This window comes from Lissotriton helveticus, chromosome 4_1 (genome assembly GCF_964261635.1).
Source record: "Lissotriton helveticus chromosome 4_1, aLisHel1.1, whole genome shotgun sequence".
Lineage (NCBI taxonomy): Eukaryota > Metazoa > Chordata > Amphibia > Caudata > Salamandridae > Lissotriton > Lissotriton helveticus.
The window spans coordinates 546,435,147-546,449,273 of record NC_136063.1 but is presented as its reverse complement, the minus strand read 5'-3'; the positions used below and the strand labels follow the sequence as shown (position 1 = coordinate 546,449,273).

Below are 14,127 nucleotides of genomic sequence, written 5' to 3'. Positions count from 1 at the left end.
GTTATGTTATGTTAATTTACTTTGTAGCGCACACAGATAGTCGGAAGTGTCCCGGCGAGGAGCAGAGAGGGGCAACCATCAGAGAATTAAGCAAAAAGATACGTTTTCAAATACTTCTTGAAGATCAGCGGGTCCTGAATATTCCGAAGGGCGAGAGGCAACAGGCAACAGCAGCTTTCCGCACTAGAGAGCTGCCTCCAAGCCTCTGACGTTTGAAGCGGGGGACCAGAGTGAGGTGCTGGCACAATGAACGCAGATAACGCGCTGGGGTGTAGAAGGCAAAGCGGTTTTGCAAGTAGATGGGGCCATGACCATGAAGAGCGCGATGGGACATGACCAAGGATTTGAATTTGACCTGGTCGACTACCGGGAGTCAGTGCAGAGAACACAGGTTGGGTCTCATGCTAGTCCTGGCGTGAATTTCAAGAAGGAGTCTGGCTGCCGCATTTTGAACCACCTGGAGTTTTTGTAACAGATAGCACAGGATGCCCACATACAGGGCATTGGCGTAGTCCAGCCAAGACAGAATAAGGGCGCAAATGACGGGCTCCTTCGTCTTACTTTATACACACAAAAAAACACTTTACCCCGAAATACAATGCTGTTGTGCCTTTGAATTCCAAATGTACATGTAATGACCCACAAAATCACAAAGTAGAAAGTGTCAACAACATTGGTAACAAATTACTTCCAAAAAGTAAGTGAGTAAATGTACCTTGGCCCAGCATGATAGATGTACACAACTAGGTTATCACACAACCCATAGTACACAATACAGATTCACTGGAATGTCAATTGTCTACAAATCTATCACCATTTGCCAGCACAATCAGCAATCATTGTTAGCATTCCAGCTCATCATAGTCAACTTTTGATTTGACACAACTTTGTATGTGTGATAACAGACAAGACACACCTCAATGTGAAACACAGGTTTATTCTCCATATAAAACCTGGTGCCGGAACACAAAGTCACATCACATCACACAGTACCAAAAGGCACTAAAAACAAATTTAACTGACTATCAGGTCTGAAGGAAGTATGTGCCAGGGAGTTCAGCAACAGTTCCATGTTAGAGTCTGTCAAAGCATCATGTGTCTGGTGGGGTCACAACTTGCAAGTCCACTCTGTAGATGACATGGCAAAGTACCCTGGTAAGAAAAAACATAGAACAGAGTCAGGAAATCAGGAATAAGGTAGCACAATTCTGAGCACGGAAATGTCAGTGTGAACACTAGCTAGGCTTCACGGTAACACTGTAAATGTCAATCTGCCTATTTCAAAGACCCATCTTAGAAAAAACCTTAAGACAATTATCAGACAATCACAAGCATACATACACATTGTCCACCAGAACCACAACAACAAACAATTGGGGTTAATCACCTCCTCTCATTGCATATCTACAGTCATGTGAAAACGTTGTGGATAAGCTGTTGTCTCAAATCCATGCCATCATCATCACCTCTGTCATCATGGCCCAGTCCTAGATCCTCCCTCAGTGGCACCTGCTGGCCTCCGTTGTCCACTATCTGAGGTATGCCCACACGTATTTCCATGTTGTGTAGCATGCAGCAAGCCGTGAGGATCTGGCACACCTTCAAATGGGGGATTTTGGAGGGATACACCCTTACTGTCCAGACTGTAGGATCTTGTCTTCAGGAAGCCAAAACTCTGCTCCACTATCCACCAGGTCCTACCATAGGCCTCATTAAAGCACACTTCTGCTGGGGTGACTGGGTTGCGCAGTGGTGTCAGTAACCATGGCTGGTTGGGGTATCCAAAATCTGCTACATTAAACACATAAAAGACAACAGATCACTTTCTGATACACAACTAACACACACTGCAACATACACATAAGTCCCCTACCAACAAGCCAGGCCCGGTCAGGTTGCAGTTGACTCATCAAATGTGGGATGACATTTTTCACAGGATTTATGCATCATGTGCTGAGCCGGGGAAAAAGGCACAGACGTGTGTGATGCACATGTCAACCAAAAACACTACCTGGACATTGATGGAATGGTAATGGTTGCGGTTGCGATAGACCTATTAACTGGCCTGGGGTGGGATCAACGCAACATAGGTGCCATCAATTGCTCAAATGACATGGGGTATCCATTCAAAAGGCTTAGAAGTCACCCTTGATGTCAGACAACACTCCAGGTTTAGGAAACTTTATGTAGTGGTCCATGTAACGGAGCAATGCCTGCAACACATCCCAGAGGACATTGCTGAACATGTGCTAGGACATTCCACCCGCTTGCTACTGTGTACTGGAATATTCAAGTGGCAAAGAAATGCAATACTGCCATCACTTTCAGCCTGGGGCTCAGTGCTGTTGGATAAGTGTGACCAGCCCGCAAATGAGGTGACCACTGCTGGCAAAACTCATCAATTGTTGCCCTTGTGAAACAATATTTCTTGATTATGTCCCATTTTTCCATTGTTTGTAGGTCTGGAAAGGGCCTGTACACTGGAGGCTGTCTGCAATACCTATGTGGAGAGTATAAACACAGTTGGTGTTAGTTCACAATATACCGATCAGCATGCACTTCAACAAACAGCAAATCAAAAATGACCACACCTAAAACTGTATGTCAATGAAAATACACATTTCAATGTATGAGGTTGACCTCACATACATAGCACAGCATACTGACCCCTGTGGACATGTTTCCAAGGTATGGTGACACAGTAATTAGAGTGCAGCAGTGTAAACTTCACTAGTGTCTGTCACTGTTCATGTAAAGCAAGATTGACCTACACAATGGCCACGTGGAGAAGCTGACTGGGGAAAATGGCGGCCGTTAGGTTTTTCAGGCTCAGCACCCCAAATATTAAAATAGAGGTGGCGGTCAGGGGGGAAACGACACCGTGGGGGGTGCTGGCTGGAAGCGGCAGAGCGGATCTCGTGTGGGAGACGTGCTGTCGACGAAATCAGATTCAGGGGTGCAGGTGATAGGACGACCGCCTCCACCTTTTTGCGCTGGGTTACTAGGTCAGGAGTAACACCCACAAAAAGCTTACTAAATAATCATACCCATAAAATAAACAAAGTAAATAAAATAAAACAAATCAAAAGTATAGAAAGACAACGGGTTGAGGGTGAGGGAAGTGATCTGTTAGACCCAGAGAAAACAGTATTCAATGCTTGGCCTCCTCAGATGACCCCGTTAAGGAGGAAGGGGCGAGCCGGGGGCCCAAACTGAAGATTGAGCATGGTGGTGCAGAGGAAGAAAAACAGGAAGAGCTAGGAACAGGACCAAATAAACTAAATACATATACACTCATGAGTAGGGATATTTGGGGCCAAAACCAGTCCCCCCCAGAGACGGATAATAGAGTCCTGGTGTCAATGTCTAGAACCAAGAACTCAAAACAAACCCAAAATTCAGCCCTGGTTCAGTATAAAAAGACTCCCCTGGGAAAGACTCCCATTGGTAAAAAACAAAAGATCATACATTAAAGTCCAAGATACACTGCCTATAATCAATACATCAATGGATTCCATAGGGCCTATAGGGCTAAAGAACAGATTTGATCCCCTGGCCCTTTTAACTGATGTCGGTGCCAGTGTTAGTATCTCTTCACTTCCCCCCTCTAAAGAGAAAGACAATATGGAGACTCAACCTAGTGGAGAAGTGATCCTGGTCAACAGCACTGGTAGCATACAATCAAATCCCCCACGAGGCAATTTAACTGTAGTAGATGAGCCGGAACCAAGGGGGACCCCAATAACAACAAGCTTCACAGGAGCTCACTCCGTTACAGAGGACTTAATAACGACTCTTCTAACAGAAATAAGAGACAAATGTGCTGTCTCCGAGAGTAACCAATTGAAAATACAAACGGTCTGTGAGACTCTAGAGGCTAAAATGAATGAGATATCTGAAAGAGTAGGGGAAGTGGAGTCAGCCGTACAGGAACTTAAAAAGCAAGTAGATGAAAATACATGGGATATTCAAACAATAAAGAGAGGCAACAAAATATTGCTGGAAAAGATGGAAAGTTTGGAAAATAACGCACAGAGAAATAATATCAGGCTCTTGAATATTCCTGAAGATACAGAGTGTGGGGACATCAGAACCTTTATAATCAACCTGCTTGCAGAACTACACCCTGAAATCGAGAAGCAAACCCTTGATGATGACATACAAAGAATACATCGGGACCCGTTCTTTAAAAGACCGGGGGAAAAAATCCAAGAAGTATTTTAGTAAACTTTAAAACTTATGTACTCAAAGAGAAAATCTTGGCAGCAGGGTTAAAAGCAGGGATGTATAAGAAAGCAGACTGGTCCTTCTGCATAAGGTCAGATATTCCCATATAACTCAGGACAAACAGTGGGAGTTAGGGAAATCGATGCAGGGACTAAGAAACGTGGGTGCCACAGCAAATTTAAGTTTCCCCGCCTCTCTCAAAGTCATGTGGAACAATAAAGTGTTCAACTTTAAGAATCCGGAAGAGGCAAATGCATTAATTAAGCAAATAAAGAGCACATCCAAATGAACAGATTTATGAGTTTTGTGCCAGATCAGAGAGAGAAACAAAAAATCAGAGATATCCAATCTCACCTCTACCAGAAGTAAGGGAGGGTTCCCCAGGGGAGGGAGGGAGGGAGGGTTCCCAAGGGGAGGGAGGGTTCCCCAGGGGAGTGTGGGAGGGTCACATATAAAATGGAAAAATTAAAAATATCACACACAGGGTGGGGAAGCAAGTGGGAAAAAAGAAAAAAAGGTCCTAATTTATTCTTTCAATGTCAAGGGTGGTATGTAGACCTTTGGGGCCTTTGTTAAAATACAAATGACAGCAGGGAATTCAGTATGTCCTGGGCCGGCTTTTATGTGCAAGGGAAAAATAAATAAAATACGAACCATGTCTCTCCAGAAGGAAAAGAATATTAGAATATTTAAAATTGTCAGAGTGTAATGTTATTTTGGTTCAAGAATCGCACTTAAAGAGGAGTGGGAGGGGGTTGTAAAACAGCAAAAGTGGATTGAACACTGCTTCTGTACAACACAATCCTGTACAGTCAAAGGAGTCACCATTTTAATAAAAAAATCAGCCCAGGCTATGTTAGGGGAATGTATGGTAGACCCCCGGGGAAGGTGGGTTATTGCAAGAGTTAAGATAAATGATACCTGGACATCTTTTGTAAGTTATTACGGGCCAAACCTAGACGACCTTGCCACCCTATATACTTTACTTTTCCACCTAACAAATGTAAACAAGCGCATTATAGTAGGGGGGGACTTTAATATGGTCCTTGACCCAAATCAAGACTCCACATCGACTAGAGTAGATTCTAATACTCAAAAAATGAGAACAGCCCTGAGACAATTAATGTCCGACATCGGGCTTGTAGATATCTGGAGAGAGAAGTCCAATAAACACAAGACATTTGGTGGGAAGTTCACCTTTTATAACACAAAGTGTGGACATTGCTCCAGAATTGACTCCTTAGTCGACATTGCCACAAGCAGAAACACCAATTCAGTTAGTCACGTCCCGGAACATCTTTCTGATCATTTAGCAGTTGTGTTAGAACAGGAAGTGGGAGTAAGTTCTCCCCCTCGGAGATGGACAATTAACCGAGTATTACTACAAGATGTAATTGGAAAGTTGAAGGAGGAGACAAAGGGACTTTTTGAAAATAATGTAAACTTAGCATCCTTCCGAATAATTTGGGACACCTATAAGGCCTACTTAAGAGGTTCTTTTACAGCTATATCGTTCTTCCAGGCCAGAAAGGTGAAAGAGGAATCCCAAAAATTGGAAGCTGATATTCAGAAGCTGCAGGAGCATCTAGAACAAGATCAGGGGAATTCTAACATTCTTAGAGAAATAAACATTGCGAAACACAAGCTCGCTGACTTTTTGGGAATTCGAAAAAAAAAAAAAAGTGGGACGCCAGTAAATTATCACATCATGAGTATGGCGAGGGTTGCAGCAAACTCTTGGCATGGAAAACCAAGGTAGACCAAACAAGAAACTGGATTAGGGACCTCCGATGTTCGAGCACTGGTAAAATCATTTTGGATGATTCCGAAATAGAGGAGGCTTTTGTTCAGTTCTTTCAGAATTGATACACCGATGAGACTCCACTTGAGGAAGTTATAATGGAGGAATTTCTGTCCCTCTTTACATCGAGATGAAAAGGAACAATTAAACCTCACCATATCTAAAAGAAGAGATAATCCAATCGATCAGTTCTCTAACAAGGGGGAAAGCGGCTGGTCCAGATTCAATCCCCAACTAATTTTACATCAGTCTAATGGATGAACTTGTTCCTTTCCTCCTTCAACTTTTTAATTCTTGCTTTTTCGAAGGTCTGAGCCCCCCGGCTTCATGGGAAGAGGACACGATAACCATTTTACTGAAACTAGATAACAATCCTAGACTCTGTGAGTCTTATAGACCCATTTCACTTTTAAATTGTGATCACAAGTTTTATTCCCAGATAAACACCAAACGCCTGAATAAAGTCATGGGTAGCTTAATCCACCCCGACCAAAATGAGTTTATGAAAGGGAGGCAACTCAGCGAATTGACTAATGACCTAATTGCGGCGATAGATATGGCACAGAACCATAAAATCCCTTTGGCAGCAATTACATTTGATGCTGCCAACGCTTTCGATCAGGTCAATTGGGCTTTCCTGTTTAAAGTAATCCAACATCATGACTTAGGTGAAAATCTATTGTTAGCCATCAAAGCCATTTATAAGAATCCTATTGCCAAAATTCTCATTAATGGGAAACTAACCATTTCAATACAAATAGGCAGGGGCACTAGACAGGGGTGTCCCCTGTCCCATTACTTGTTAATATCTACATTGATCGCCTAGCGTGTATTTTGAGAGATTGCTAGAACATCATCCCTTTCAGCTGTAACGGTTGGGTAAAAAAATTGGGTTATATGCAGACAACCTCATAATTTATACCAGCGATCTAGAAAGATCGCTTCCAGAGATATGGTCTAAATTTGAGAACTTTGGTAAGGTCTCTGGGTATAGTATCAGCCAACAAAAAACTGAATTAATGAAATGGAACACCAACTTTAGGAGTACATATACAAAGAAAGAAATCAGATATCTGGGCATACAAATAGTCCATAATATTGATAAAATAGCAATGGTGAATTTTGAAAAAGTTACTAAAAAATTCAGATCACAGTTGAAATCTTACTTTCACTATTAGGTAAATAAAATCTACTGAAAATGTTGATCCTGCCAAAGTAAATTTTTCTATTTAACTCCATTCCCCTAGATTTTCCAAAAGTGTGGTTTAAAAAAGTGCAGGGGCTTTTTTCAAGTTTTATTTAGGGAAAAAAAATCCCAGAATCTCCCTAAAAAAACTTAGAAAGAAAAAAGCTTACGGTGGCATAGCAATCCCATATCTATTCTTATACTTCTGCGCTTTCCATTTAAACAAATTTCGACAACTACCACTGGAAAGTGAATTTTTTTCTCCACCCTATAAGGCCCTCACAGCAGAGTTCTCCCAACAAGCAGGGTGTTTCTTATTAAAATTCGGGCACCCAAAATACTTTAGGAAGGTCAAATTAAAGATGCTTGTCTCAGCTATAAAGCTTTGGAACCACGTTAGACGTCTTTTAAAGATACCATACTACAATGAGGGAGCTCCCGTTTGGGATTCTCCAGGAACACCCTTATGTCTGGAAGATGTTCTTGCAACCCCCCTTCGCACGTGCGCTATTACTACCTGGGGACAACTGATTTTTTTAAGCAAAACTGATTTCTTGGCCTCATTTCTCGGCGGTATGTGAGGACTCCGTTTCGAAGTTTAAATATTAGCAGTTGAGCATTTGGGAAAGATCTGTGGGCAAAGAGTTACAAGGGAATTTGGGACTGGCATCAAAATGTTGTGTGTACAAAACAAAGCCTAAAGAAGCAGCAGAGTGGTACTGGTTACTAGCCCAAAATGTAGAAGATATGCAGGTCGCATTCAATGAGACTTGGAAGAAGAACCTGCCGGACGAAGACCTCGATATAATTGGGCAAGTATCTATGTCGTTTTATGGTCATATGTGAATGTTGCACCCTTAAAAAAAAAATCACCTCTTCACAGTCCATACATCCTACTGGAAAGCCCAGAAATTATCGAAAATGGGAAGTCAAGAAATCAAGAAGTGTCCAAAATGTGGGGAAGAAAAAGCAAATGAGGTGAATATGTTTTGGAGTTGCCCTGTAATATATTCGTTCTGGCAGAAAATAGGTATGACCATTTCAGATATTAAGGGCATGGAAATAAAATTAACAACGGTGGCTATAATATTTGGGATTCTGCCAAGGGATCTAAAGGGTTTTTTTTAACAAAAAAAGATAGAGCATTGTTTTTCACTCTAATACTTCTGGCACAAAGAGAACTGTGCATTACATTAATCTTAGCATGTCCTCCGACTGAAGGTGAGTGGATATATTCCATTCAGAGGGAAGCAAAATTGGATCAAGCTGGCACAAAGCGGAAAAAACTATTATTTGGGAAATTTGGGATAAGTGGGTGAAGATGAGTTCTGGGACTTAGGTTTACATTTCCTGGTCAGGGGGTCCTACACTAGTTAAGGTATTATACAATTTTGAAATGTGGATTCATGGTTTTCCTATACACTTATTTTGGGTTTGTGGTGGGGCACGGGTGCAGATTATTTAGCGTTGTCGGGTCCAATGATTATAAAATATGCTGTAAACAGACCCTAAGGATCGGGGATGTCAGTGGGGCAAGCCCCCTTCAAGAATCAAGATTGCGGTTGGCCCTTTTACAACAAAGCTGGAGGGAAGTTCTTCCGGAGTCTCAGGACATTCCACCTCCCTGTAAGGAGTGACCGGAAGCCTCCCCAAACATCCGGCTACCTGTGATAGGCGGAAAACTTCCATTCTTGAACTTAAAGCATATTTAAGGATAAATGAGGACTAAAAAAAAAGCATGACCTACACAGCAACTCATAAACATTAAACCTAGATTTAGGTTTGTGAAAACATTCATATGGTTCAAATGTACCCACAATAGGATCATGTAATGCCTGATATGTGGGACACCACATACACAGCATCTCACAAAGTAAAGTATGCACACTACTGTCACACGGTGGACAATGTCATGTTGTCATGTCTGTGTTACAAAAACAATTACATACACAAACCATTAACTATGTAGAGTTGCATGTGATGAGGTTAGCCACTTAAGTGTGGTACAAAAATATAGACTAGTAAATCACACATAAAAACTACGCCTATGTGGCTGCTTAATGTCACTGTGTAGTAATTCCTTGGAAAATCCATTATCCAGGTGTTTATAAAAACACCACCTTTTCAGTCTCACATCACACGGATTGCACACTGGGTCACACTGTCCCGTAATGCAGTGACTAGGTACAGACTGTCCTTGAATTGCCCCAATAATGCATTTTGACTCTGACCAAGCCTAAGAGGCTAAATGGAATTGTTTGTTTGCCTGTAAGTATGAGCCTCTTAATCAGTGTGTCATATGCCCCTTAAGGTTAGATCCTCATAGGAGTGTGAGTGATTCAATTAGATTTCCTTTTCACCAGGAAAAATCTGCCTCCAGCCATGTATTTTCACGATGATACAACATTTCCAAAAGTGTATGCACTACTGGCCAATTATTCAAAGGAGGCTGTAGGCGCATCATAACTGGTTGGGATGCAGAAATTGGCTGTTAACTCCCATTGGTAATGTATCAAAGTCACTCGTGGTTCGTTGCTATTTTTTAAACCGCACGGTAGACCTGTCAACTGCAAGCAATGTAATGCATTGGACCGATTCGGAAAATGTGACCGACGCGAACCTATCGCTTTGGACGCATGGACTGAAGAATGCCTCTACGGTTTAGATATAAGTCTGTCTGTTCCTTAGAGACTTCACATGCCTACAGTACCTGCATTATTCCTGCACCTACCCATCTCTCTGCTGCTGTCCTCTGGGAGCTACTATGGCACGTACAGAGGGCCAGGCCACAGCCTTCACCCAGGAGGAAAACCAGATGCTGCTGGACACCCCCCAGCCTCTGTGCAGGCAGCTCTATGGCAAAAAAGAGGAGCAGGTGAGTGATGATCACACTGCATTGTCATTTGACATGTTCAATAACCATGCACTACTGGCATTAGGAATCTCACAGACAAACATGTAAATTGTTTAGTTGAAAGTGTCAAAGTGTGTAGATTACTGGTCTGGGCAAGTACACTGCTGTAGAAGTGTATGTACTGTTGTAAACATCTTATCATTGTTCTCATGGGATGGAATCCTCATTGAACACAGGAGAACTGCACATAATGCCACTTGCCAACCCCTTAGATATGTTGCCAATCTGACCATGACCTATGTGTACCAGTTTTTTGACTCAGAAACATGTTGCATGTGAACTAAGGGTCTCTAACCATGTCATCCTTACAGGTCAACTCCCATCAGAAGGAGGACCATCTCCTGGAAGGTGCACTCCGTGGGGGTCGCCAATCGGCACACCCATCATTGTCGCAAACTGTGGCAGGCCCTGAGAGGCTGGACAAATAAGATTGCAGAAGTCCAACTGGGCCTGTCATCTCCAGGAAAGAGGGGCACCCGTCGAACCCTGACCCCGCACATGCTTCTTCTCTGACCTGGATGGGAATATGAAAGCCACACAGCAGCAAGGAGGGGGTGAGTATGTGCCTTTTTGCATAATGTTTTAACCATGCATGTTGAAGTCTCTTAGCCTGCTGGCCCTTTCACAGGTTGTAAGACACACAAAAACACTGTTCAGTCTTAAAGAATGCATAAGCACAAGGATAAGTAGATGCCTGGTTATGCCCCTTTCATCTGGAACATGTGAGGAAAATATGTTCAGGGTAGTGACAGTAGTTCTATGTTCATGTGATCTGAACTCATTACAAAAACATGTGCATGGAGATAACCTTCCGGAATAATGTGATTGCTCAACATGAGTCAGCACATTGACTAATGTCTGAACCGTTCTCTGTGTGGTCACATCAAATCTGTGAAGTATGTTTTTGTTGGAGCACTCAACTGTAAAAAGCCCATGCTATACATCCCGGTAGCAGGTGATGTCAATGTTGAGGCATTGGTTAGTTTTGTTTTGTCAGAGTGCCGATGTTAGGTCCCAGCTGCGGTGCTCAGTGTATTCCAATGTATCCTTTGGGCTAAATACAGGTATGCTAACTTTGGTCACCTGTCACACTAGCTTTTCACATGATTGGGTATAATATTTCATTCTCTTTATTCCAAAGAATGAGCTCATGTGCCTGACTCTGTAATGGTGACAACACATGCAATTTTGTGGCAAACAAAGGTGTTCACTGGTGGAAAAGACAGTAATTGTAAGGTATGATGTTAGATACACACTCACAATGATTCCCATGTGTGTAAATGCTCTTGACTATTCATACCTGATGCCTTTTAAAATAATGTGTTTGATGCATCACTGTTCGATTCAGTGATTTCACATGTGCCTCATTTGGAAGTAATTAAACAAAATGAGATGTTAACAAGGGCAATTTAAGCTGTACAAGGTAAGCAGGGTGGCAAAAAGAAGTGAGGGACATTCAGACTTGGCCTCTACAAATGTGGACCGCTGCAATCTGGACAGAATGGTACACAATGTTGAATAAACTTTTAAAGAAAATATGTTAAATACTAATATTATTTACAGACGATGCACCCAGAAGGCCCAGTGGCATAGTGATCAACCTAAATCATTGTGAAGATTCAGTCACTGGACTTGGGAATGTGTTGAGCATGGTTCACGTGTGAAATTGGTGAGATGATTCCATTGTGCACAATAATCTGATTCATCTTCCTAACACTGTGCATAGATGACACAAGACTGTGGGAGACATACCTCTCACCCTAGCTATGCCTACTACCTTGGTGTCTCCACAATAAGAGTTAGATGTGCGACCTGACAGGAAAGAACTTAAGCTACAGGACAAATGAGCACACTCACTGTTATCTGTGTGATATGACTTATGCAATGACTACGCCAGCTTGATGTATGACAATAAAGTTATATGACCTGTAACATTAGACACAATGGTACCCAAATTGATGACTTGGGATTGCAGAATGGATACCATGTCTTAATTCAATTGTGTGACTCCTATTCCCATTGTGAGGTTTAAAATCCCTGGCATTAGATGAAACAGGTATGTCATGACACAAGACCTTCAGTAGCAAAAGACAATACATCACCTGGTACATATTGAAGAAGTGAACATTGTGGTTGTGGATTTTGATATTGCTGCATCCAATGTTGCAGACAACATCATGTGTGAAGGTGCATAAGTCAACTTGCGTACTAACATTTGGGGGCAGATTTACAAGACCCTTGTGCTACTTTTGAGTCACATTTAACATGGGAAAAGTGACGCAAAAGTGGCACAAGGGGCTTGTAAATCTGGCCTGTGGTATTTACGTAACAGTATCAAAAGATAATTGCACAAGTCCAAATGATGTAGTTGGTTGATATATGAATATTTGCGATGATACCTATGTGTCGAATACATAAGGATGACTCAAGTGATTCATTTTCCCTCTTGTTCACAGATTCAGAACTAGCCAGCGGAGGAGGAAGTGCCACGGAACAAGAGGAAGCAGCTCGCCAGACTGGTTCCAGTGCTGAGTCCAAGCAGGAGGGAACCAGTGGCATGGAGGGTGGGGTGAGCCTCACCGAGGGCACATCGGACACAACATCTGTCGGATCCCCAACCAGCTCAAGCTCCAGTGAGGACTCCCATGTGGTGGTGGATGACCCAGAGACTGAATCCTCTATATCCAAGTACACCACCACCCCTACCATCTCTACCCTTCCAGGTACTCCCCAGCCCATTGTCAGTGGCTGCTCCCCTAGAAGGGGAGGCATCTCCTTCATGCCAGGCACCTCTTCCCTGGCCCCTGTCTCCCCTGCTGCCCTAAGTGTGGAGGCCATCAACATCCTGAGACAGATATCTGTGGGGCAGACAGCAGTGCTGAATGTCTTCCAGGTACATACCAATCATCTCACACAAATGGTATCAATCCTGGACGGCATTCACATCTGAAATATCTGCCCTACAGAGATCAAACCAGGCTCTGGCCTCCACACTGCTGGCAGCAGTGTCTCAGCTCCAGCTGTCTCACCCCCACCCCTCCTGCCTCTTCCCCATCCACAGTCCCAACTACCCTCCCTGACACAAGTACACTCAAACATAGGCATGCATCCCCCTTAACAGCCACACGCAGCATACAAACACATAGACACAAGGATAAATCCACAAGCACGCACACTCCCAAGACAGACAGCACACTCACCCCTACAGACATACCACCAGACACCATACCAGCCCCCACAGCCACGCTGCAGACCTCACACCACTCTTCCTCCACAACCCCTACCCTTGCCTCTCCTCTTACCCCCCTGACCAGACACTCCACCTCTTTGCCATACCTACCCATACCTACCAACCCCCTCCCAAGAAGAAGAGTTAATCCACTCTCAGGTCCTGCCATCTCCATCTGCCCCCTCTCTCCCACCCACTGAGAAGCAAAGAAGTCCAAAATCACCTCCAGTAGAAAATCACCCTGGTCTGTGAAAACCCAACACCCTCCAAAAATCCATACTTCCCCACACCAGACCAGTACCTCTATACCCAAAAAACTACCCCAAGAAGTCACATCCACTTCCTATTCACATTCACACCATTGACAATTACAGAATCCCCAAACTTGTAAATCCCAGCCCATCCCAAGCTCCATGCAGCCCTCCCACTGCAATTGTCCCACCCCCTTCCATCTGACCCTCCCACTGCAGTTGTCCTACCTCTTTCTTCTGACCCTCCCACTGCAATTGACACACACCCCTCTCCATTTGACCCTCCCGCTGCAGCTGACCCACCCCCCTCAATCTTACCCTCCCACTGCAGTTGGCCAACTCCCCTCAATCTGACCCTACCTCTGCAGTTTGCCCACCCCCTCCCGATTCCATCCAAACCAAAACCCAAACCAGCCTTCCCTGGTTTTGTCCCTTTGGTGCCTGGCCTGCCCCATAGATGCCCCTCCTATGGGAGGTGTCCCTTTGCAGGAGAAGTGCAGGCAAGAAATGAAGGCCATG

General features: G+C 43.5%; 1 protein-coding gene across 3 annotated transcripts in view; it reads left to right on the top strand.

Moving 5' to 3' along the window:
• The window catches only part of LY96 (lymphocyte antigen 96), a 505,337-nt gene that overhangs the window by 464,283 nt on the left and 26,927 nt on the right, over positions 1-14,127 (top strand). The window lies entirely within an intron of this gene.